The sequence below is a fragment of the Carcharhinus amblyrhynchos genome, chromosome 10 (genome assembly GCF_965287045.1).
Source record: "Carcharhinus amblyrhynchos chromosome 10, sCarAmb.v2.hapA, whole genome shotgun sequence".
Classification (NCBI taxonomy): domain Eukaryota; kingdom Metazoa; phylum Chordata; class Chondrichthyes; order Carcharhiniformes; family Carcharhinidae; genus Carcharhinus; species Carcharhinus amblyrhynchos.
This window is the reverse complement of record NC_137333.1, coordinates 96297711-96316953: the sequence shown is the minus strand read 5'-3', so window position 1 is coordinate 96316953 and position 19243 is coordinate 96297711. Positions and strand designations below refer to the sequence as shown.

The window sequence follows — 19243 nt, the reverse complement described above, 5'->3', positions numbered from 1 at the left end:
GACCAGGACTCTGTTCGGTTTTCACCACCTGATTTTGTAGATTGGTACTCTCCCAACCCCTGTTGGTTGCGTTATGGATGTCATTAAGTCCTGGGGTGGGACTCTAACCTGGAGCTGTTGGCCCAGAGGCAGGAAATCACTGGGCAGGATTTTACAGCCTTGCTCCAGCGAGGTCGGAAATTTCCGCCTGAGACCAATTGAGACGTCTGTTGTCGGATCCTCGCCTGTTCCGATTCCACGGTAGGCGAGGTGGCCAAGTTCCGGCAACTAATTATACTCCTTGATTTTTTTTTATCTATTCATAAGATGTGGACACCATTTGTTAGTTCAGGTCAGCATTTCAAGCCCATCCATAATTTTCCTTGAACCGTGTGATTACTTATGAGTCAACCACATTTCTGTGGCTCTAGAGCCACATGTAGGGCAGACCAGGTAAAGACGGCAGATTTCCTTCCTCTAAAGATCATTCGTGGACCCTGGGTGTTTTAACAATGGTTCCCTGGTCACCTTTGGATCTTTAATTCCAGATTTTCATTGAATTCAAATTTCTGTCATGGTGGGATTCGAACCAGATCGCCAGGTCACTACTTTGGCCTCTAAATTACTAATCAAGTGACAATAGCACTTTGCCACCAGCATTGATTAATATCAACGGAGTTGATTCTAACCCTCTCAAACTTCCTTAATCTCTGCTTATACCTAAACATGATGACACAGTGGTTAGCACTGCTGCCTCACAGAGCCAGGGATCCGGGTTCGATTCCCTGCTTGGGTCACTGACTGTGTGGAGTCTGCACATTTTTCCCATGTCAGCCTGGGTTTTCTCCAGCTGCTCCGGTTTCCTCCCACAGTCCACAGATGTGTGGGTTAGGTTGTTTGGCCATGCTAAATTGACCCGAGTGTCGGGGCGATTAACAGGGTAAATATGTGTGGTTATGGGGATAGGACCTAGGTGGGACTGTGTTCAGTGCAGACTCAAAGGGCCAAATGGCCTCCTTCTGCATGTAGAGATTCTATGATTCAACAGTCCTGATGAGACCCACTTCCTGCTCCCTATAACTTAATCCCACTAAACCTCAGACTACCCAAGTGGTTTCTTGGCCCATGTGTCAGCTGATATTGTGAATGGCCCTGGTTCCTCAGGTGCTGTCACCGCCCCCTTCAAACCAGCCCTTCTCAAAAACAGTGACCCTTGACCGCTCAGTCCTTGTAAATTACCATCCCATCCGCAGCCTGACCCCTTCGTTATTTCTCAAATCCAATCTGATTTCTCCTGGAACTCCATATTCAATCCCTCTAATTAAGTTTCCAGCCTCCACAGTACTAAAAAATCTTACACAGAAGGCACAATCGACTGTAAAACATGGTAAACTTGTCCTCCTCACTGTTTTTGCGCTGCCTGCAGCCTTTGCATATGGTTGACAACACTTCTGTTCCTTTCCTGATAGGTGGGACTGCGCTCACCTGGTCTTATTCTTACGTCTCTAATCGCATTGAGTGTATCTCCTGCAATTCATTTTCGTTTTCCTGCACTGTTGCCTCTTGTGTCCTTCTTGGGCCCCTTCTAGTTCTTATCCATCTATTGCCTCTAACCATATGTCCATATCATCACCACGGCCGCCTATTTCTACATTTTCAACATTGCACAAGTCTACCCAAACTTCAGTTTATCTTCTGAGACCTTCATCTGTGGCTTTGTTACTTCTCCAGTTGGCTGTTTCAATTCCAGAAAGTGGTGGATGAGGTGCCAACAAGCTGCCTTTGTCCTCAATGGTGTCATGCTTCTTGAGTCATTTAGTTTTACAGCACGAAGAGAGACCCTTTGGCCCATCATGGCTATGCCAGCCGGCAAACAAGAACCTATCTACTTTAATCCTATTTTCCAACATTTGATCCATCACCTTGTATGCTGTGGCATTCCAAGTACTCATCCAAATGCATTTTTGGTTTGATTTATTATTGTCACCTGTATTAACATACAGTGAAAAGTATTGTTTCTTGCATGCTATGCCTCCAAAACATACCGTTCATAGAGAAGGAAAGGAGAGGGTGCAGAATGCAGATAACTAGGGTGTAGAGAAAGGTCAACTTAATGCGAAGTAGGTCCATTTAAAAGTCTGATGGCAGCAGGGAAGAAGCTGTTCTTGAGTTGGTTGGTATGTGACCTTTTGTACCTTTTTCCCAACAGGGGAAGGTGGAAGAGAGAATGTCCGGGGTGCGTGGGCTCCTTAATTACGCTGGCTGCTTTGCCGAGGCAGTGGGAAGTGTAGACAAAGTCAATGGATGGGTGACTCTTGTGGCAGTTGTCACCCCCCAAATTCCCTTTCAGGCAGCGAGTTCCAGATTCCCCCACCCACTGGGTGAAAAAGGTTTTCCTCAAATCCCCTCTAAAACCTCCTGCTGCTACAAAGAGGAAAAATTCCTTCCTCTCTCTCTTGTCTATATTCTTCATAATTGTGTGTCCCTCGGTCAGGTTCACCTCTGCCTCCTCTACTTGAAGGGGGAAAAAACAGTCTCACTTCATAGCTGAAACGCCCAGACAAAATCCTGGTGTACCTCCAGTACATCCTCTTGGCTGTAATCACATCCTTCCTATTGTGTGGCAATCAGAACTGCACAGCATTGTTTTTATAGCACCACTATAACCCTGTTCTTCATAGAATCATAGAATGCCTAGAGTGCAGGAGGAGGCCATTTGGTCCATTGAGCCTGCATCAACAACGATCCCACCAAGGCCCTATCACATATTTACCCTGCTACCCCTACATATTTACCCTGCTACTCCCCCTGACACTACTCCAACTTAGCATCTTTGGAGTGTGGAAAGAAACTGGTGCACCCGAAGGAAACACGCACAGATACGAGGAGAATGTGCAAACTCCACACAGACAGTGACCCAAGCTGGGGATTGATCCCATGTCCCTGGCACTGTGAGGCAGCAGTGCTAACCACTGTGCCACCGTGCTGCCCATTATTATATTCTACGCCCTGGCTAATATTGTTTGAGCTGCACCCATCCATGCAAGTGGAGGGCATTGATCGCACTTCTGATTTGTGCCTTGTGGATGGCGGAAAAGGAGCCTTGAGATGAATAGCTCTCTACAAAGTCTCCAGCCTCTAACCTGCTCTTGTTGCTACCGTATTTAGCTGGCTGGTCCAGTTCACCGTCTGTTCAATGAAACCCTCTGGACTTTGCTAGTGGGGGGTTCAGCAATGGTAATGCCATTGAAAGTCAGACGGTTAGATTCTTACTCCTTTGAGATGAGCATTGCTTGTAGTGCAAATGTTGCTATCTGTGCCCTAACTTGCACCAAGTCTCATCGCCAACCACCATTGTGTTCACATTGGTTCCTGGTTAAACAACGTCTCATTCTCATCCTGTTTATATATTCTTTCAAGGCCTCACTCCCACCATAACCTCCTTCAGCCAAACAACTATCCAAGATATCAGCATTCTTCAAATTCCAATCTCTTGTTACCCCAATTTAATCACAAAACCGCTGGCAACTGTGCCTTTAGCTGCTGCGATCCTGTGCACTGGAATCAGCTCTCAACATTTCCCTGCCTGATTCCATTTCTTCCCTCCGTTTAGACAACCTACAGTGGCACAGTGGTTAGCACTGCTGCCTCACAGCGCCTGGGTTCAATTCCCGGCTTGGGTCACTGTCTGTGCGGATCTACACATTCTCCCCGTGTCTGCGTGGGTTTCCGCCGGGTGCTCCAGTTTTCCCCCCCACACTGTGCTGGTTGGGTGATAAATTCTTCCTCAGTGGACCCGAACAGGCCAGAGTGTGGCGACTAGGGGATTTTCACAATAACTTAATTGCAGTGTTAATGTAAGCGTACTTGTGACATTAATATTTTTATCTTTATCATCTATTTTTTGACCTACTATCTCTTTACTCAAAGTCAAATTATGCCTGCTAATACTCCTCTGACATAAAGGCCTCACTTGGGTGAAAGCGCAAATTCCCACCTGAGGTCAGTGAAGATTTTTGTTGTCGGGCCCTCGCCAGCTGCGATTCGGTGGCCGCTGAGGTTGGAGAGTTCTGGCCAATGTCTCGAGATATTCCACTGCACTAAAAGCGCTGGACTATCTACAAGTTGTGATTGATAAAAAGTGCCTTCACCGTTGTTCTTTCCTCAAAGAATTGATGTCAACTCTCCTTCAAATTCAAATTCTTAACTCAATGAGGGTTTTAGTACCTTCCTCTGTCTGACTCAGATTCACGCCACCCATCTCACACATTAGGGGAACAAGTCTGTGGTTTTCTATAGAATACAACAAGGATGATTAATATTCTCACTACTGCATCTAATTATAACTTGCTTGTGACTTTAGTGTTCATGATTCACATAGTTACCCTTATTTAAACCATGTACAAGAAATCTGTAGCATAATAAGTAGTATTCGGCATTATATCAGATCTTTAGGAAGTAGATGGTAGTTGTGTGTTTTGTGTTCAGTTTCACTATATCCTACACCTTTCTGTAACTATATTATGTCTCACAGTTTGAAAACTGCAGGAGATAACATTACCTCTTGGGTCGCGGCAGTTTGTCAGTAAGTAATCAAACTCAAATTCTATAGTTACCCTTCAGGCACCCTGACTCCTTCGCAGAAAGAACCTCCTTCGGAGGTGATATCGATGACTCAGTGAGTTTCACTCACAATTCTGTGTCAGAAAGGTCACGTTCCACTTCAGAGACAGGTCAACTTTGTAATAACAAACTGGGACCGCTGTGCAAAAGCTTTAAATCACCATCCATTAACAGCGAGTAGAGCACAGAACATAAAAAAAAAATGCAGCACGGGAACAGGCTCTTCAACCCACGATGCCAAATGAAACTAATCCCTTCTGCCTGCTCTTTGTCCATTCCTTGCATAGTCATGTGCTTATCTAAAAGCCCCTTAAACACCCTTAGAGTATCTGCCTCCACCGCCATCCCTGGCAGCACATTCCAGACACCCAGCACTCTCTGTGTAAAAAACTTGCCCCTCACATCTCCTTTGAACTTTCCCCATCTCACCTTCAGCGCACACCCCCTAGTATTAGATATTTCACCTCTGGGAAAAAGATTCTGACTGTAAATTCTGTCTGTGCCTCTCATAATTTTATAGACTTCGATCAGGTCTCCCCTCAGCCTCTGCTGCTCCAGGGAAAACAACCCTAATTTGTTCAGCCTCTTCTTTTTGGTCATACCTTCTAATCCAGGCTGTATCCTGGCCAACCTCTTCTGCACCCTCTCCAAGGCCTCCACATGCTTCCTGTAGTGTGGCGACCAGAATTAAACGCAATACTCTAAGTGCGGCCTAACCAAAGTTTTATAAAGCTGCGACATGACATCCCGACTCCTGTACTCAATGCCCCGACCAATAAAGGCAAGCATGCCATACTCCTTCTTTACCACCCTATCTATTTGTGTGATCATTTTCAGAAAGCTATGGATGAGAACCCCAAGGTCCCTCTGTACATCAACGCTACTCAGGGTCCTGCCATTAACTGTATACTTACCCCTCATTTGATCTCCCAAAGTACAGCACCCCATACTTGCCTGGATCAAACACCATGTGCCATTTCTCTGCCCATATGTGCAACTGATCTATATCCCGCAGCATCTTTCGAAAATCTTCTACACCCTGCACAACTCCACCTATCTTGGTGGCATCTGAAAACTTACTAACCTACCCCTTTATGTTTTCATCCAAGTCATTTATATAATTCCAGCTTTTACAACAACTTGTGTTTCTACAGCACTTTGAACATGATAAATTATCCCAAGATGCTTCACAGCAGCATTATCAATCAGAATTGGACACCAAGCCACGTGAGGAGCTATTTCATTAGATGAAAGACAAAAATCCAGAGCTTCAGGTTAGGCATGAAGGTTATGTCCGTCTAAGATGCTAAGATAAAATTCAGAATTGGGTAAGAAGCCAGAGGTTCCAAGAAGCCCTACAGTGCAGAAGGAGGCCATTCGGTCCATCAAGCCTGCACGGACAACAATCCCACCCAGCCCCTATCCCTGTTATCCCATGTATTTACCCTGTTAATCCCCCTAACCTGCACATCTTGGGGCACTAAGGGACAATTTGGCATGGCCAATTAATCTAGCCCACACAGCTTTGGACTCCTGGAAGGAAACTGGAGCACCTGGAGGAAACAGCAGGCGGCAAGGTAGCACACTGGTTGGGCGGCACCGTAGCACAGTGGTTAGCACTGCTTCTTTACAGCTCCAGGGTCCTGGGTTCGATTCCCGGCTTGGGTGACTGTATGTGTGGAGTTCACGCTTTCCCCTTGTGTCTGCATGTGTTTCCTCCGGGTGCTCCAGCTTCCTCCCACAGTCCAAAGATGTGCGGGTTAGGATGACTGGCCATGTTAAATTCTCCCTCAGTGTCAGGTTGATGAGCAGGGAAAGTATCTGGGGATAAGGCCTGGGAGGCATTGTTGTCGGTGCAGGCTTGATGGACCACATAGTCTCCTTCTGCACTGTCAGGATTCTAATTTCAAAACACTTAAGGTTAAAATATGGCACTTTTCCTTCCCAGGAAGAAATTGCACCAAGAACAAGTTTCTGATTGTGTAAGTTGACCTGTGATATCAAGACTCATCTTTCAAGTTGCAAAACTTCAGGCGCATCTTAAACATCTCAGTCCAATAAGGGAAACAGATTAAAAAGTTCACTTCATTACATTGCTGCGGCAGAATGAAGCTCTGATTTAATCAGATTTCTATTGCGCATCATGTCTTGAGGCTTTTATTATTTTTTATTTGTGAAGGAATCTATTTTTTTGTGTGTGTATTTGGTGTGAAGCCATTGTTAGTTTGCACATGCGGGAATCACCTTTGGTTGACGGGAGGTTGCAATATCTCATGTACAGAATGCACCAAAGGCTAATACGTTCGACCCTGCCCAAGGACAGATGTCGACCCTGTTGGGCGATTTTAAAGGTCCCAGGTCAGTTCAAAGGGCAGTGAAAGGGGCAGCATGGTGACACAGTGGTTAGCACTGTTGCCAGACAGCGCTAGGGACCCAGGTTCGATTCTGGCTTTGGGTGACTCTCTGTACAGAGTCTGCACGTCCTCCCCGTGTCTGTGTGGGTTTCCTCCGGGCGCTCCGGTTCCTTCCCACAAGATGTGCGGGGTAAGGTGGATTGGCCATGTTGAAATGCCCCTTTGTGTCAGGGGGGCTTGCTGGGCAAAATGCATGGGCTTATGGGGATAGGGCCTGGGTGGGATTGTGGTTGATGCAGATTTGATGGGCCAAATGGCCTCCTTCTGCACTGTAGGACCCTGTAAATAGCATGCCCGTGATAAGCGGTGGTTTCCCAGATTAGTCCAGAATTGACGAGGCAGCGGGAGGATGCCAGCTCCATACAGTTTAATTGATGTGGTTGTTTTTCTGTCTGTGGGGCTCAAAGAGGCTCAGGGATAGTGTCAGCTCTAAGAAGTGCAGAACTGGCACAGGAAGCACATTGGTGAGCACCCTCTGAGTCACCCACTTTGCGCTTCCCTAACTGTTTTCTCACTTCTGGGTGCTGTACCTAAATTTCAGCCACACACACACAGTTGTTAACAATGGTTGGAGCTCAGAACTGCTCCAGTAAAGACATGGTTGCCATAAGCCAAAAAGTATTCAGTGACTTGCCCCTGGCATGCCTCTTGGGGGCTCGCTGTGGTATCCTCTACCTCCTCTCTGGCGAGGGGAGGTCCAGAAATCTCACCACTCTGGAGGTGGTCAAGCTCAAAATCTCGAGGCAACGTGCTGGTCGCCAGGTATACATTACTCATGTACCAGTGTGAAACGCATTGTCACACAGTCACACTGATGTGAGCTTACGATTCTGTAGGCGTGGGGGATGGTTTCAGTGAGCAAAGCTTACAATGAAATGCCATAGTGTTGAAATTAGGCTCCCAATGTGCAGCAGTGGGAAACATAGTCCGCCATTGACTGGTGGAGCGGATTCTTGCAAACTGGTTTTACAAGGATGTGAAACCAACTTTTGTGATCTCCTGATGCTTTCTGCTCCCAGACACATTGACATCTGGTGCCAATGGGACTGGAAACTTCTGGCCTATGAGATCAGAGGGTCTCGGTTGTCAACACTTCCTCGGGCCAGTAGCTGTTTCAATATGTATGCTTCAACAAAAAAATGAAGAGAAGTACAGCGCAGGAACAGGCCCTTTGGCCTTCCAAGCCTTTGCCGATCATGATGACCTAACTAATCTAAACATAAGAACATAAGAAGTAGGAGCAGGAGTAGGCCATCTAGCCCTTCGAGCCTGCCCCGCCATTCAATAAGATCATGGCTGATCTGTCGTGGCTCAGTTCCACTTTCCCGCCCTCTCCCCATAACCCTTAATCCCCTTGCCTACCAAAAACCTATCTACCCGTGACTTAAATATATTTAGCGAGGTAGCCTCCACCACTTCAACGGGCAGAGAATTCCAGAGATTCACCACCCTTTGAGTGAAGAAGTTCCTCCTCAACTCTGTTCTAAACTGCGCCCCCCCCCTTATCTTGAGGCTGTGCCCTCTAGTCCTGCTATCCTTTCTAAGCGGGAAGAATCTCTCTACCTCTACCCTATCCATCCCTTTCATCATCTTAAACAAAAAGCTTCTGCCTTTCACTTGGACCAAATCCCTCTATTCCTGCCCTATTCATGTACCCATCCAGATCTTAAATGTTGCTAATGTGCCTGCTTCCACCATCTCCTCTGGTAATGCATTCCAGGCACCCACCACTCTCTGTGTGAAAAGCTCCCCCTGCACCTCTCCCTTAAACTTTCCCCCTCTCACCTTGAACCTGTGCCCTCTTGTAATTGACACGTCCACCCTGGGAAAAAGCCTCTGATTCCCACTCTGTCTACGCCTCTCATAATTTTGCAGTCCTCTATCAGGTCTCCCCTCAGCTCTGTCTTTCCAGTCAAAACAATCCTAGTTTAATCAAACTCTCCTCATAGCCAACACCCTGGAGATCAGGCAATATCCTGGTGAACCATCGTTGCACTCTCTCCAAAGCTTTCACATCCTTCTGTTAGTGTGGTGACCAGAACTGCACACCATACTCGAAATGCTGCCTAACCAAGGGAGAAACAAGGTATATAGCAGAGAAACACAGCTTTCAGTCCTGGCTGAGGTTTGTTTTAAAGTCTGTAAGCTGCTCTGAACCATGATTTCCCAACTCTTGTACTCAACACCCTGGCCGATGAAGGCAAGAATGCCATGTGCCTTCTTAATCAGCTTGGCCGCCTGTGTTGCTACTTTTAGGGGACTGTGGCTGAGTGACCAGACAGCCACCAGAGTAAATAAACACCTGCCCCTGGGAGACCCCGCTACTTACTTTTCTCTCATCAGAAAATCATCAGTTTAAATAGTTCCTTGTTTAGCCTATCTGTCACTGCTGCTTAATGTATCCAAACTGCTCAGTGAAGATGGGATTCACGATGAACTCTCCATCTTTTGGTAGTGATTACTCCTTGGCTCCTTTCTTCTGAATGCAACATTTGTCTTGCTTCCAGCTCCCGTAGAGATAAATTGCAGCGAGCATCCTGCTGTCCCCCACTCACTTTCATTCAGGATCATTTAAAGGTCACCTTAAGTATGGATGTCAAGTCATCTGCGAGTGCAAACCTTCCCACGCGTCTAACCCGCCACCACATTTGCTGTCTGACTTTCTCTGAGTTCGTTTCCTGCTGTCCCTCCCATCCTGTTTGACAATCCTTCACCACCTTGTCCTGCACGACAAACACATTCTCATTGTTGATCGCAGACTGTTGGATCTGACAACTGTTTGAGAATTTTGAGAAATACACTTCTGGAATTTCTTACTGATGTCACAGAATTATAGAATCACCACAGTGCAGGAAGAGGCCTTTCACTGAGTCTTAGAAGTTTGCAGCATGGAAACAGTCCCGTTGGCCCAATTTGTCCATGCTGCCCATTTGTTTTTGGTCCACCGAGCTTTCACTGATGACAATCCCACCCAGGCATAATCCCCATAACCCCACATATTTACCCTGTTAATCAGCCTGACATTAAGGGGCAATCTAGCATGACCGGCCAACCTAATCCACACATCTTTGGGGTGTGGGAGGAATGATGCGGAGATGCCGGCGTTGGACTGGGGTAAACACAGGAAGAAGTCTCACGACACCAGGTTCAGTTTCTCAGAACTCTCCATTCACCCGACGAAGGGGCAAACCCTGAAAGCTTGCGAGTTTACTATCAAATAAATCGGTTGGACTTAAACCTGGTGTTGTCAGACTTCTTACTGTGTGGGAGGAAACCAGGGCGCCCGGAGGAAATCCACGCAAACACGGGGAGAAACCCACACAAAGAGTGACCCAAGGCTGGAATTGAACCCTGGTCCCTGGCACTGTGAGGTAGCAGTCGTAGCCACTGTGCCACGGTGCTGCTCTGATGTTATGATGTTTTAATAATTACTACTGTGACTGGGATGTGCTTTCACAAGCACTGACAGTACATTATTAAGGGAAAACTAAAGTTGGAGAATTTTTGTACGGCATGCTTGATTTTGCTGGAGTCGCAGCCCTCCCTTGGCCTGCAGTGTTTATAACATATAAACAATCCCTTACATTACTTATAATTTGATGTAACCCCAAAGAGTCAGTGCTATAATTATGATAAATGCAAGTATTTTATGATGCTTTTATGAAATCTCATGTGTGTAATTGCTGGGACGAAGGTTGCCAAAATTGTGATTAAATGTATTCCGAGAGGATTGGTTACATGACTCATCCCATGTTCCAGCCATTAGTCGATGGACACATCCATCTGTGTGTGATGATAGTAGTTGCCATATATAAAATATATTACTCTTTAAGGGGAATGTTTTAAAGTTCAGCTTATTTCTACAGGCAGTTATCATGCCTGGAGGGAACACAGCGCCAATGCTGGGAGAGCAGGATAATCATTCATTTTGGCCAAGTAGTGTTTATTTAGGGGTGAAAAAATGGATTTTTGTTTATAGATGCAGATTTCCCCTCGGATTTCTGATTAGGTTGATTGACAGGGTCATTTGATAATGTGGTTAATAGGAGGAGGTACATACCAGAGAAACACAACTTTCAGTCCTGGCTGAGGTTTGTTTTAAAGTCTGTAAGCTGCTCTGAAACTCACAATCTCTCCCTGAAATCTCCACGATTAATTACATCACATAGAACAAGTATATTTATGGTTGCTATCTGTATTTAAAGTGGAATTTGACGTCTGTTAGAGAATGCTGCGTAAATTAGAAATTAAAGTTGCTCCCTTTCATTTTTTAACATTGTTATTAATGAAGAAATAATTTGCTTCACTATTTTTAGAATTATATTTAAACTGTGTTATTAAATGAAGTTTGTTTTACTATAAAGGATCCCTAATTCGCCAATGGAGTTACTCCTGAGGTGAAGCAGCCTATCTTCACATTTATTTCAAAATAGATAAATTGGTGGGGTTTAGTCTCACTTCCAAATGGAATTTGGGTTTTTGGTCCAGGGCCCTATCGCTTCATGGAATCATAGAATCCTACAGCGTAGAAAGAGACCATTTGGCCCATTGAGTCTGCACCGACTACAATCCCACCCAGGCCCTATCCCCATAACCCTATGCATTTAGCCTAGCTAGTTCCCCCGACACTAAGTGGAAATTTTGCATGGTGAATCCACATATCTTCGGACTGTGGGAGGAAACCGGAGCACCCGGAGGAAACCCACGCAGACATGGGGAGAACGTGCTGACTCTGCGCAGACAGTGACCCAAGCTGGAAATTGAACCCAGGTCCCTGAAACTGAGAGCCAGCAGTGCTAACCATTGTGCCAGCGTGTCACCCATTGTGATGCACTGTCTTCCAAAGCCAATGGGATAAAGGAGAAAAGATTCATTCCCAGTCTGGATGATACTTGAGTATTAGCCAAACTGATTGGGCCAGATTCTTTGACCTCCTAGCCATGTGCTTCTCACCAAAGGGAGGCGGTGCGCTGTCTGTTAGCGGTAAGGTTCTCTGGTCCCACTGCTGTCAATACAAACTCCAACTCCCGTAGGAATGTCACCTCACACTGGCAGGAAACCCCCGGGTGGGGGTGCGCTGCCGGTGGGATTGGAGAATGCTGCCTGCGCAAACGGTCGGAAAATTCTGGTCATTAGTCCCCTGCCCCTTTTGTGGTTATTTTGTTTATCTGGTCAAGAGAAGTGCTCAAAGAAAATGGCAAAAAAGCGCAAGAGTTGTGAATATCCTTACCTCCAGGGTTGTCCTGGATGGTTGAACTTCAGCTCCTGGAGATTCCAGGCCAAAGTTCGCAACCTGCAGCCGGGTCTGGATTGGCCTGTTTCGTAAGCCATGAATCAGCTCAAATAGGGGCAATTTGAAACTCCCAAAGTTAAGGCCGCGATTCTCCCATCCCGCTGTGCTAATATTTTAGCGAGCGGGCCGGGAGATTCTCGCGTGGGCCAATGTGTAGAATTCGCTCGTGCGTTCTAGCCGCAATAGCGTCTCCCAGCGCTGGATTTCCAGCGGCGCTGGCTCCACACTGGAAATCGGTGGGGAGGCGTTGAAATCATTTACATATTCATTTGAATTTCATTTAAAGGAGATTAGCACACCCAAGTCTCCGGGCCCGTTAGCATTCCCCCCGCCCCACCAGAGTGGTTCATTCTAGCAGGGGTCAAAGTAGCTCCCCACTTTCGGGGAACTAGCAACCTGACCCCTCTGGAGATAGTTGGGTGGCAGGCTGTGTTGGTTGGTGCCCCCTGGGCATTGGCACCTTAAGATTGGCACCTATCGGTTGGACTTAACCTGGTGTTGTCAGATTTCTTACTGTGTTTACCCCAGTCCGATGCCGGCATTGCCACATCATTGGCACCTTGGCAGTACCAGCCTGTGCCCCCTGGCACTGCCCAAGAGGCAGAGTGTCAATGCCCAGGGGCTGGCCCAGGAATGGTTAGGGGGAGGGGGTGCCAGCGATCGGGCCATGGGGAGGGTTCGGAGGGCTGGCGTTGTGGGGTCGCAGGGCTGGCCAGCAATCGGGAGGCCGGAAGGCAGGGGCCTGTGTGCATGCGCCAATTTCGGTGCTGACAGATTGGTGCATGCTCAGTGGCCCGCTCGGCGCTATGTTTCCGGCCTACCCAGCGGTAATAGGCCCCATCCACCAGCCTTACAATGACATACATGCTAGCACACTCTGCAGTGTACAGAGTGTGGGAGATTCTTCTCCGAGTTCCGCTGGGAAAAAAAAGCCGCGTGAATTACTCCAGTTTTCATGCAAGTTCAACACTTAGAATTGGGAGAATTCCGGCCTTGATTTTGTTGTCAAAGATGGTCCCCAGTTCAAAAGGAGTAAAATGATATTAAGTTTTGCAAGGCAGAAGATTGTCACGTGGATAGTTTCTGTTCAACATTGTGTAAAGTTAATCCATTTGTTGCTTCCATACTCATTTCTGTAACTTCCTGTTCCCCTCTGATACGATAGATCCGTTGGTCAGCTGTGGTTCAAGGACTAGCATGCTCATCTCTGAGTCAGAGGCATGAGAACACAAACCAAGCCGACCCTGTCAGATCCATCCTCTTTCAAAACAAAGTTTACTGTGCTTGACTGCCTGGCCAGCTGTGAGTTAAAGTTCTGAAAATAATCCTGAAGAAATCCTTTATTTCAAAATATATTTGTAAAGTTTTTTTTTCAAGTTTTATAATAAAATGTTGTTTCACTCAGCTTTCTTTTTCAGGGACTTTTGCTAACTGAACATATTTCAGAGTCGGCAGTATTTCTGCTTAAGGCTTCCACAAGATGTTCCGACTGGCACCTTGCTTTGCGATCTCCTTTGTGTTACAAATTTCATTAAGTGATGGAACACCAGTGTTCTCAGTAGGCATGAGTAAGTATTCAACTTCCACCAGCTGCAGAGTCTATTTTTCCATTTCCTTCTAACAGTCATAGAATCCCTACGGTGCAGAAGGAGCCACTCGGCCCTTCGAGCCTATGCCGACCACAATCCCACCCAAGCCTATTGGTGCAACCCCACGTATTTACCCCGCTAATCCACTGACACTAGGGTCAATTTAGCATGGCCAATCAGCCTAACCCGCATGCATATCTTTGGATTGTGGGAGGAAACCAGAGCACCCAGAGGAAACTCACGCAGGCACGGGGAGAATGTGCAAAATTCCGCACAGACAGTCACCTGAGGTCGGAATTGAATCCAGGTCCCTGGTGCTGTGAGGCAGCAGTGCTAACCACTGTGCCACTGTGTTGCCCCAACCATTGTGCCACCATGCTACCCTTGCACTATGCCCGTAACCCCATGTATTTACCTCGCTAATACTTCTAACCTACACATTTTGGGACAATAAGGGTGGGATTTTCCCTTCCTGTCTGCCATGGGAATTGTAGCTGGAAAATTGACCCTGAGGACTGGGGGCAGTTTAACGTGGACAATCTACCTAACTCACACATCTTTCGAGGTATGGGAAGAAACCAGAGCACGTGGAGGAAACCCATGCAGACACGGGGAGAAAGTGCAAACTCCACGCAGTCAATGACCCAAGGCTAGAATTGAATCTGGGTGCCTTGTGCTGTGAGGCAGCAGTGCTAACCACTGCGCCTCTGCGCTGCACCATGAGTCATATGTAGGCCAGACCAAGTAAGGACGACAGATATCCTTCCCTAAAGGACATCAGTGAAGCAGATGGGTTTTTATGACAAGAATAAGCTCTCAAATTACAAACTTTAAAGATTATCCTTATTGCCATTGTGGAGAAGGCAGCTGAGACTCTGGTGAAGAAAGACCATTATTAATGAGTTGGAAGGACAGTGGCTGATTAGAAAGAGCAATCTTAAGTTCGTAAGGGGAATACCATGGCTGGTTAACTTTGAGGAACTTGATGCGGTCACACAGCTGATTACACACAGATAAGACAGTTAATGTTACCCACTGTTGTTCGATGAGATGAGGTGGTACAACTGGGTAAGAGGCGGAAAATGAAAAACGTTCCCGATTTCTCGCCCCCTCTGATCATACTGGCCTTGTTTTGCCGGCGAAATCAGCAACAGGGAACAAAGCCAATTTAAATATTTACAACATGCTTAGCATGTCAATAGTGAGTCATAAGAACATAAGAACATAAGAACATAAGAAATAGGAGCAGGAGTAGGCCATCTGGCCCTTCGAGCCTGCCCCGCCATTCAATAAGATCATGGCTGATCTGTCGTGGCTCAGTTCCACTTTCCCGCCCTCTCCCCATAACCCTTAATCCCCTCTCTTATCAAAAACCCATCAACCCGCTTCTTAAAAATATTTAGCGAGGCAGCCTCCACCACTTCAACGGGCAGAGAATTCCAGAGATTCACCACCCTTTGAGTGAAGAAGTTCCTCCTCAACTCCGTTCTGAACCGCCCCCCCTTTATCTTGAGGCTGTGCCCCCTAGTCCTACTGTCTTTTTTGAGCGGGAAGAGTCTTTCCACCTCTATCCTATCCATCCCATTCATCATCTTATACGTCTCAATGAGATCTCCCCTCATTCTTCTAAACTCTAATGAGTACAAGCCTAGTTTATTCAGCCTCTCCTCATAGCTCAACCCCCTCAACTCCGGTATCAGCCTAGTAAACCTCCTCTGCACTCCCTCCAAGGCCAAAATATCCTTGCGCAGGTGCGGCGCCCAAAACTGCACACAGTACTCCAGCTGCGGCCTCACCAATGCCCTATACAGCTGCAGCAAGACCTCCCTACTTTTATATTCAATCCCCCTCGCTATGAAGGCCAGCATCCCATTCGCCTTCCTGACCACCTGCTGCACCTGCAGGCTGGGTTTTTGCGACTCATGCACAAGGACCCCGAGGTCCCTCTGCACCGTCGCCTGCTGCAGTTTTTCGCCACGTAAGTAATAGTCCTTCCTACCATTCTTCCTACCAAAGTGGACCACCTCACACTTGCCAACATTAAATTCCATTTGCCATTTCCTGGCCCATTTGCCCAGCCTATCTAGATCCTTCTGCAGACTCTCCACACCCTCCGCACAATTTGCCTTTCCCCCAATCTTGGTGTCCCGGATCCTATCGTCCGGGCTCGCTACATCTACCTGCTCATTTGTCGAGCTTCCCACCGGCAAGATCACAGCTTGTCTCCATCTGTGGAGACCAGGCGTGATTGCCTACTGGGGGGAATTGGAGGCTACTGGTTGGGAGCAGGGTTGGGCCTTGCCCGTGGGGCAGTGACAGACTGGCATTGCCCACCTGGCACACTGGCAATGCCCACCAGGCACCAAAATAGCGCCAGACGCTATGCCAACTGGGCCCGAATAGTGGTGGAGCAATGACAGGGACAGAAAAGGGGGGGGAGCTCTACAGGGATGGTGATTGAGGTGGGAGGGAATTCTGTGAACGGGAGTGATCGGGGAGGGAAGGGACGACTATGGGGGAGATCTGCAGGGGTGACGATCAGCAGGGGGGTCCTGATGTCCGTGGGGTATGTGGGGGGAGGCGTGTGGCAGAAAACTTCCCAGTGCAATGGTGCCCTAAGCGTTCAGCAGCCAGCTTCACTGGCGATCTCCGGATCCCCACCCTCACTGGCGAGAATCGCATTCTGGCACTTTATTTTCACTGAGTGCCATAAGATTGTGACTCCGAGCTTGCTGAAAAGATTAACTTTCTTGATTGTTTGGCAGGATTTTTTTAGTATCCCAAACGACTCGTACAGAATGAATAGATGGCAAGACATTCATTTAGACTGATACATGACTGAAAGGTCGATAGAAATGGTTGGTCATGTAGAGGGAGGTGGCAGACTAGGAACCCACAGAGTTGAAACCTCTACTCTTTATCGTTTTTGTAACAGCACAGAGGACAGAATATCGATCAAAGTGCTTACATTTAAAGTCAAACTGGGTGCATTGGCCAATATCTATCACAATAAAAGGTTCTCAATAAACTCAGTCAACAGCCAAACAAGTGGCGGGTGAAACTCAATACCACCAAGTGTAAAGTGATGAGATTTGGTGGAAGAGTATTAATGTGCAATAATGTAGTAAGGTTATGTAGTAAGGTGCTGGAGGGCAGCATGGCGGCACAGCGGATAGCACTGCTGCCTCACAGTGCCAAGGTCCCAAGTTCCATTCCAGCCTCGCATCACTGTCTGTGTAGAGTTTGCACATTCTTGCCATATCTGCTTGGGTTTCCTCCAGTGCTCCGGTTTCCTCCCACAGTCCAAAGATGTGCAGGTTAAGTTGATTTGCCCTCTCTAATACCTCCACATTCTTCCTGTGGTGTAATGCTCAGGACTGGACAAGTTATTCCATTTGAAGCCATGCCAATATTTCACGAAGCTTTAACATAACATAGTCCAGGAAACAATGCCCTTTACTCTGCACTCTCTCGACTTGTTCTGCTACTTTCAGTGGTTCATGCGTACATGTATCCAGACTGCTCTGCGCCTGCACCACAGTGGCTAACCACTGTGTCACCGTGTGCCTTGAAAATTAAGTTTATTTATTAAACTTTGCTAAAGTTTTAAATTACTTGAATTTAATTTTAAGTTATTAATTTTAAATTATTTTAAACTTTAAATTAAAACTTATTTGCAGAATTCCAAAAAAGGGGGAGGACAGAAAGTTTTGATGAGAATCGTAAATGGGCCTTTCCTGTCTTGCTATCTCACTAAGAGTTATACAGAGTTCCTAGAAGTACATTTTCTCTTATTGTCTGTTAGTGTTGAACCGCAGCCTGAATGTGAATTCAACTTATATACTTACAGCTTCTTTTTTCGCTCATTAATGTTTGTTTACTACCTTTAAAACAGCGGAACTTAATCCACCGACCAACATTACGATTGTAAATATACAGCTCGGAAAACTGACTTTTACTTGGAATGATGGCCTCAGTGAAGACATAAAAGAGATGGATTATGTTAGATATCTGTTTGAGTATAAGTACCTCGATTCTGACACTTGGGAAGAAGTAAGATTTAGTTCTTTTCTCTGTATTGTGTTCAAAGCTAATTCCAATATGTTGTCAGTCATCTTAAATAGGTTCTCCATCCTTCCAGCACTGGGGACAGTTTCTTTTTCCCTGCCCAGCCCTGTCCCATCATAATTACGTCCATCAAGCATGAATGAATATTGGCCAATACGTTGGCAGTAGCTATCCTTCTCTAATTGAAAATGGTACCATGGGCTCTTTTACATTTACCTCAATAGGTAGGTGGAGCCTCAGTTCAACATCTCACCCAAAAGATGGCACCTCTGACAATATAGCATTCCTGCTCTGGAGTGCTAGCCTTGACTTTTATATTCACATCCTAGGCACAGTGGCGCAGTGGTCAGCACTGCCGTCTCACAGTGCCAGGGACCAGGGTTCGCTTCCTGGCTTGGGTCACTGTCTGTGTGGAGTTTGCACATGTTCTGTGTAGGTTTCCTCTGGGTAGTCTGGTTTTCTTCCACAGTCCAAAGGTATGCTGGTTAAGTGCATTGGCCATGCTAAATTCTCTCTCAGCATACCCGAACACGCACTGGAGTGTGGCGGCTAGGGGATTTCCACAGTTACTTCATTGCAGTGTTAATGTAAGCCTACTCGTGACGAATAAGTAAACTTTATTTTACTTTACTGAACCTTGTGACTGAGATGTGTGTGTGTGCTACCTACTGAGTCACAGCTAGCACACATAGGGATGGATTTTACATTTCCAGCAGGCAGGTTTGAAAGCAGGGGATATGTAAAATCCAGCAGGTAGCTGATCCTGCCATCTCCCCATTTGCCGTCAAACTGTCCATCAGGTGAGCTGTGGTACAGGGAAAGCATTGGGTGGCCATTCCCATTGTGAAACCGATTAGACCCTTAAGTGTTCAAACAATGAGGCGGCACGCTAGCTCAGTGGTTAGCACTGCTGCCTCACACCATCAGGGTTGCAGGTTCAATTCTGGTCTCGGGTGACTGTCTGTGTAGAGTTTGCACATTCTCCCTTTGTCTGCGTGGGATTCCTCTGGGTGTTCAGGTTTTCTCCCACAGTCCAAAGATGTGCAGGTTAGGTTGATTGGGTGTGCTAAATTGACCGTAGTTTCAGTGGGGTTAGCAGGGTAAATGCATGGGGCTATGGGAATAGGGTCTAGGTGGGACTGTGGTTGACACGGGCCTTCTTCTGTATTGTAAGGATTGATATCTTATTATTTAGAAAAATACGTAAAGAGACATTGAATTGAATGGGTGATCTTTAAGGGCATCAATTGTTTTAACCTGTGTCACAGGATTCCAGG

General features: G+C 46.7%; 1 long non-coding RNA gene across 1 annotated transcript in view; it reads left to right on the top strand.

Moving 5' to 3' along the window:
• LOC145349438 (uncharacterized) overlaps window positions 1–17946 on the top strand; it is a 28485-nt gene extending 10539 nt beyond the window's left edge. Inside the window, exons 2-4 of the long non-coding RNA XR_013888076.1 lie at window positions 13475–13611; window positions 13728–13877; window positions 17794–17946. This is a non-coding gene — a long non-coding RNA (uncharacterized LOC145349438). The remainder of the gene's footprint in view (window positions 1–13474; window positions 13612–13727; window positions 13878–17793) is intronic.
• Window positions 17947–19243: the final 1297 nt, after the last annotated feature.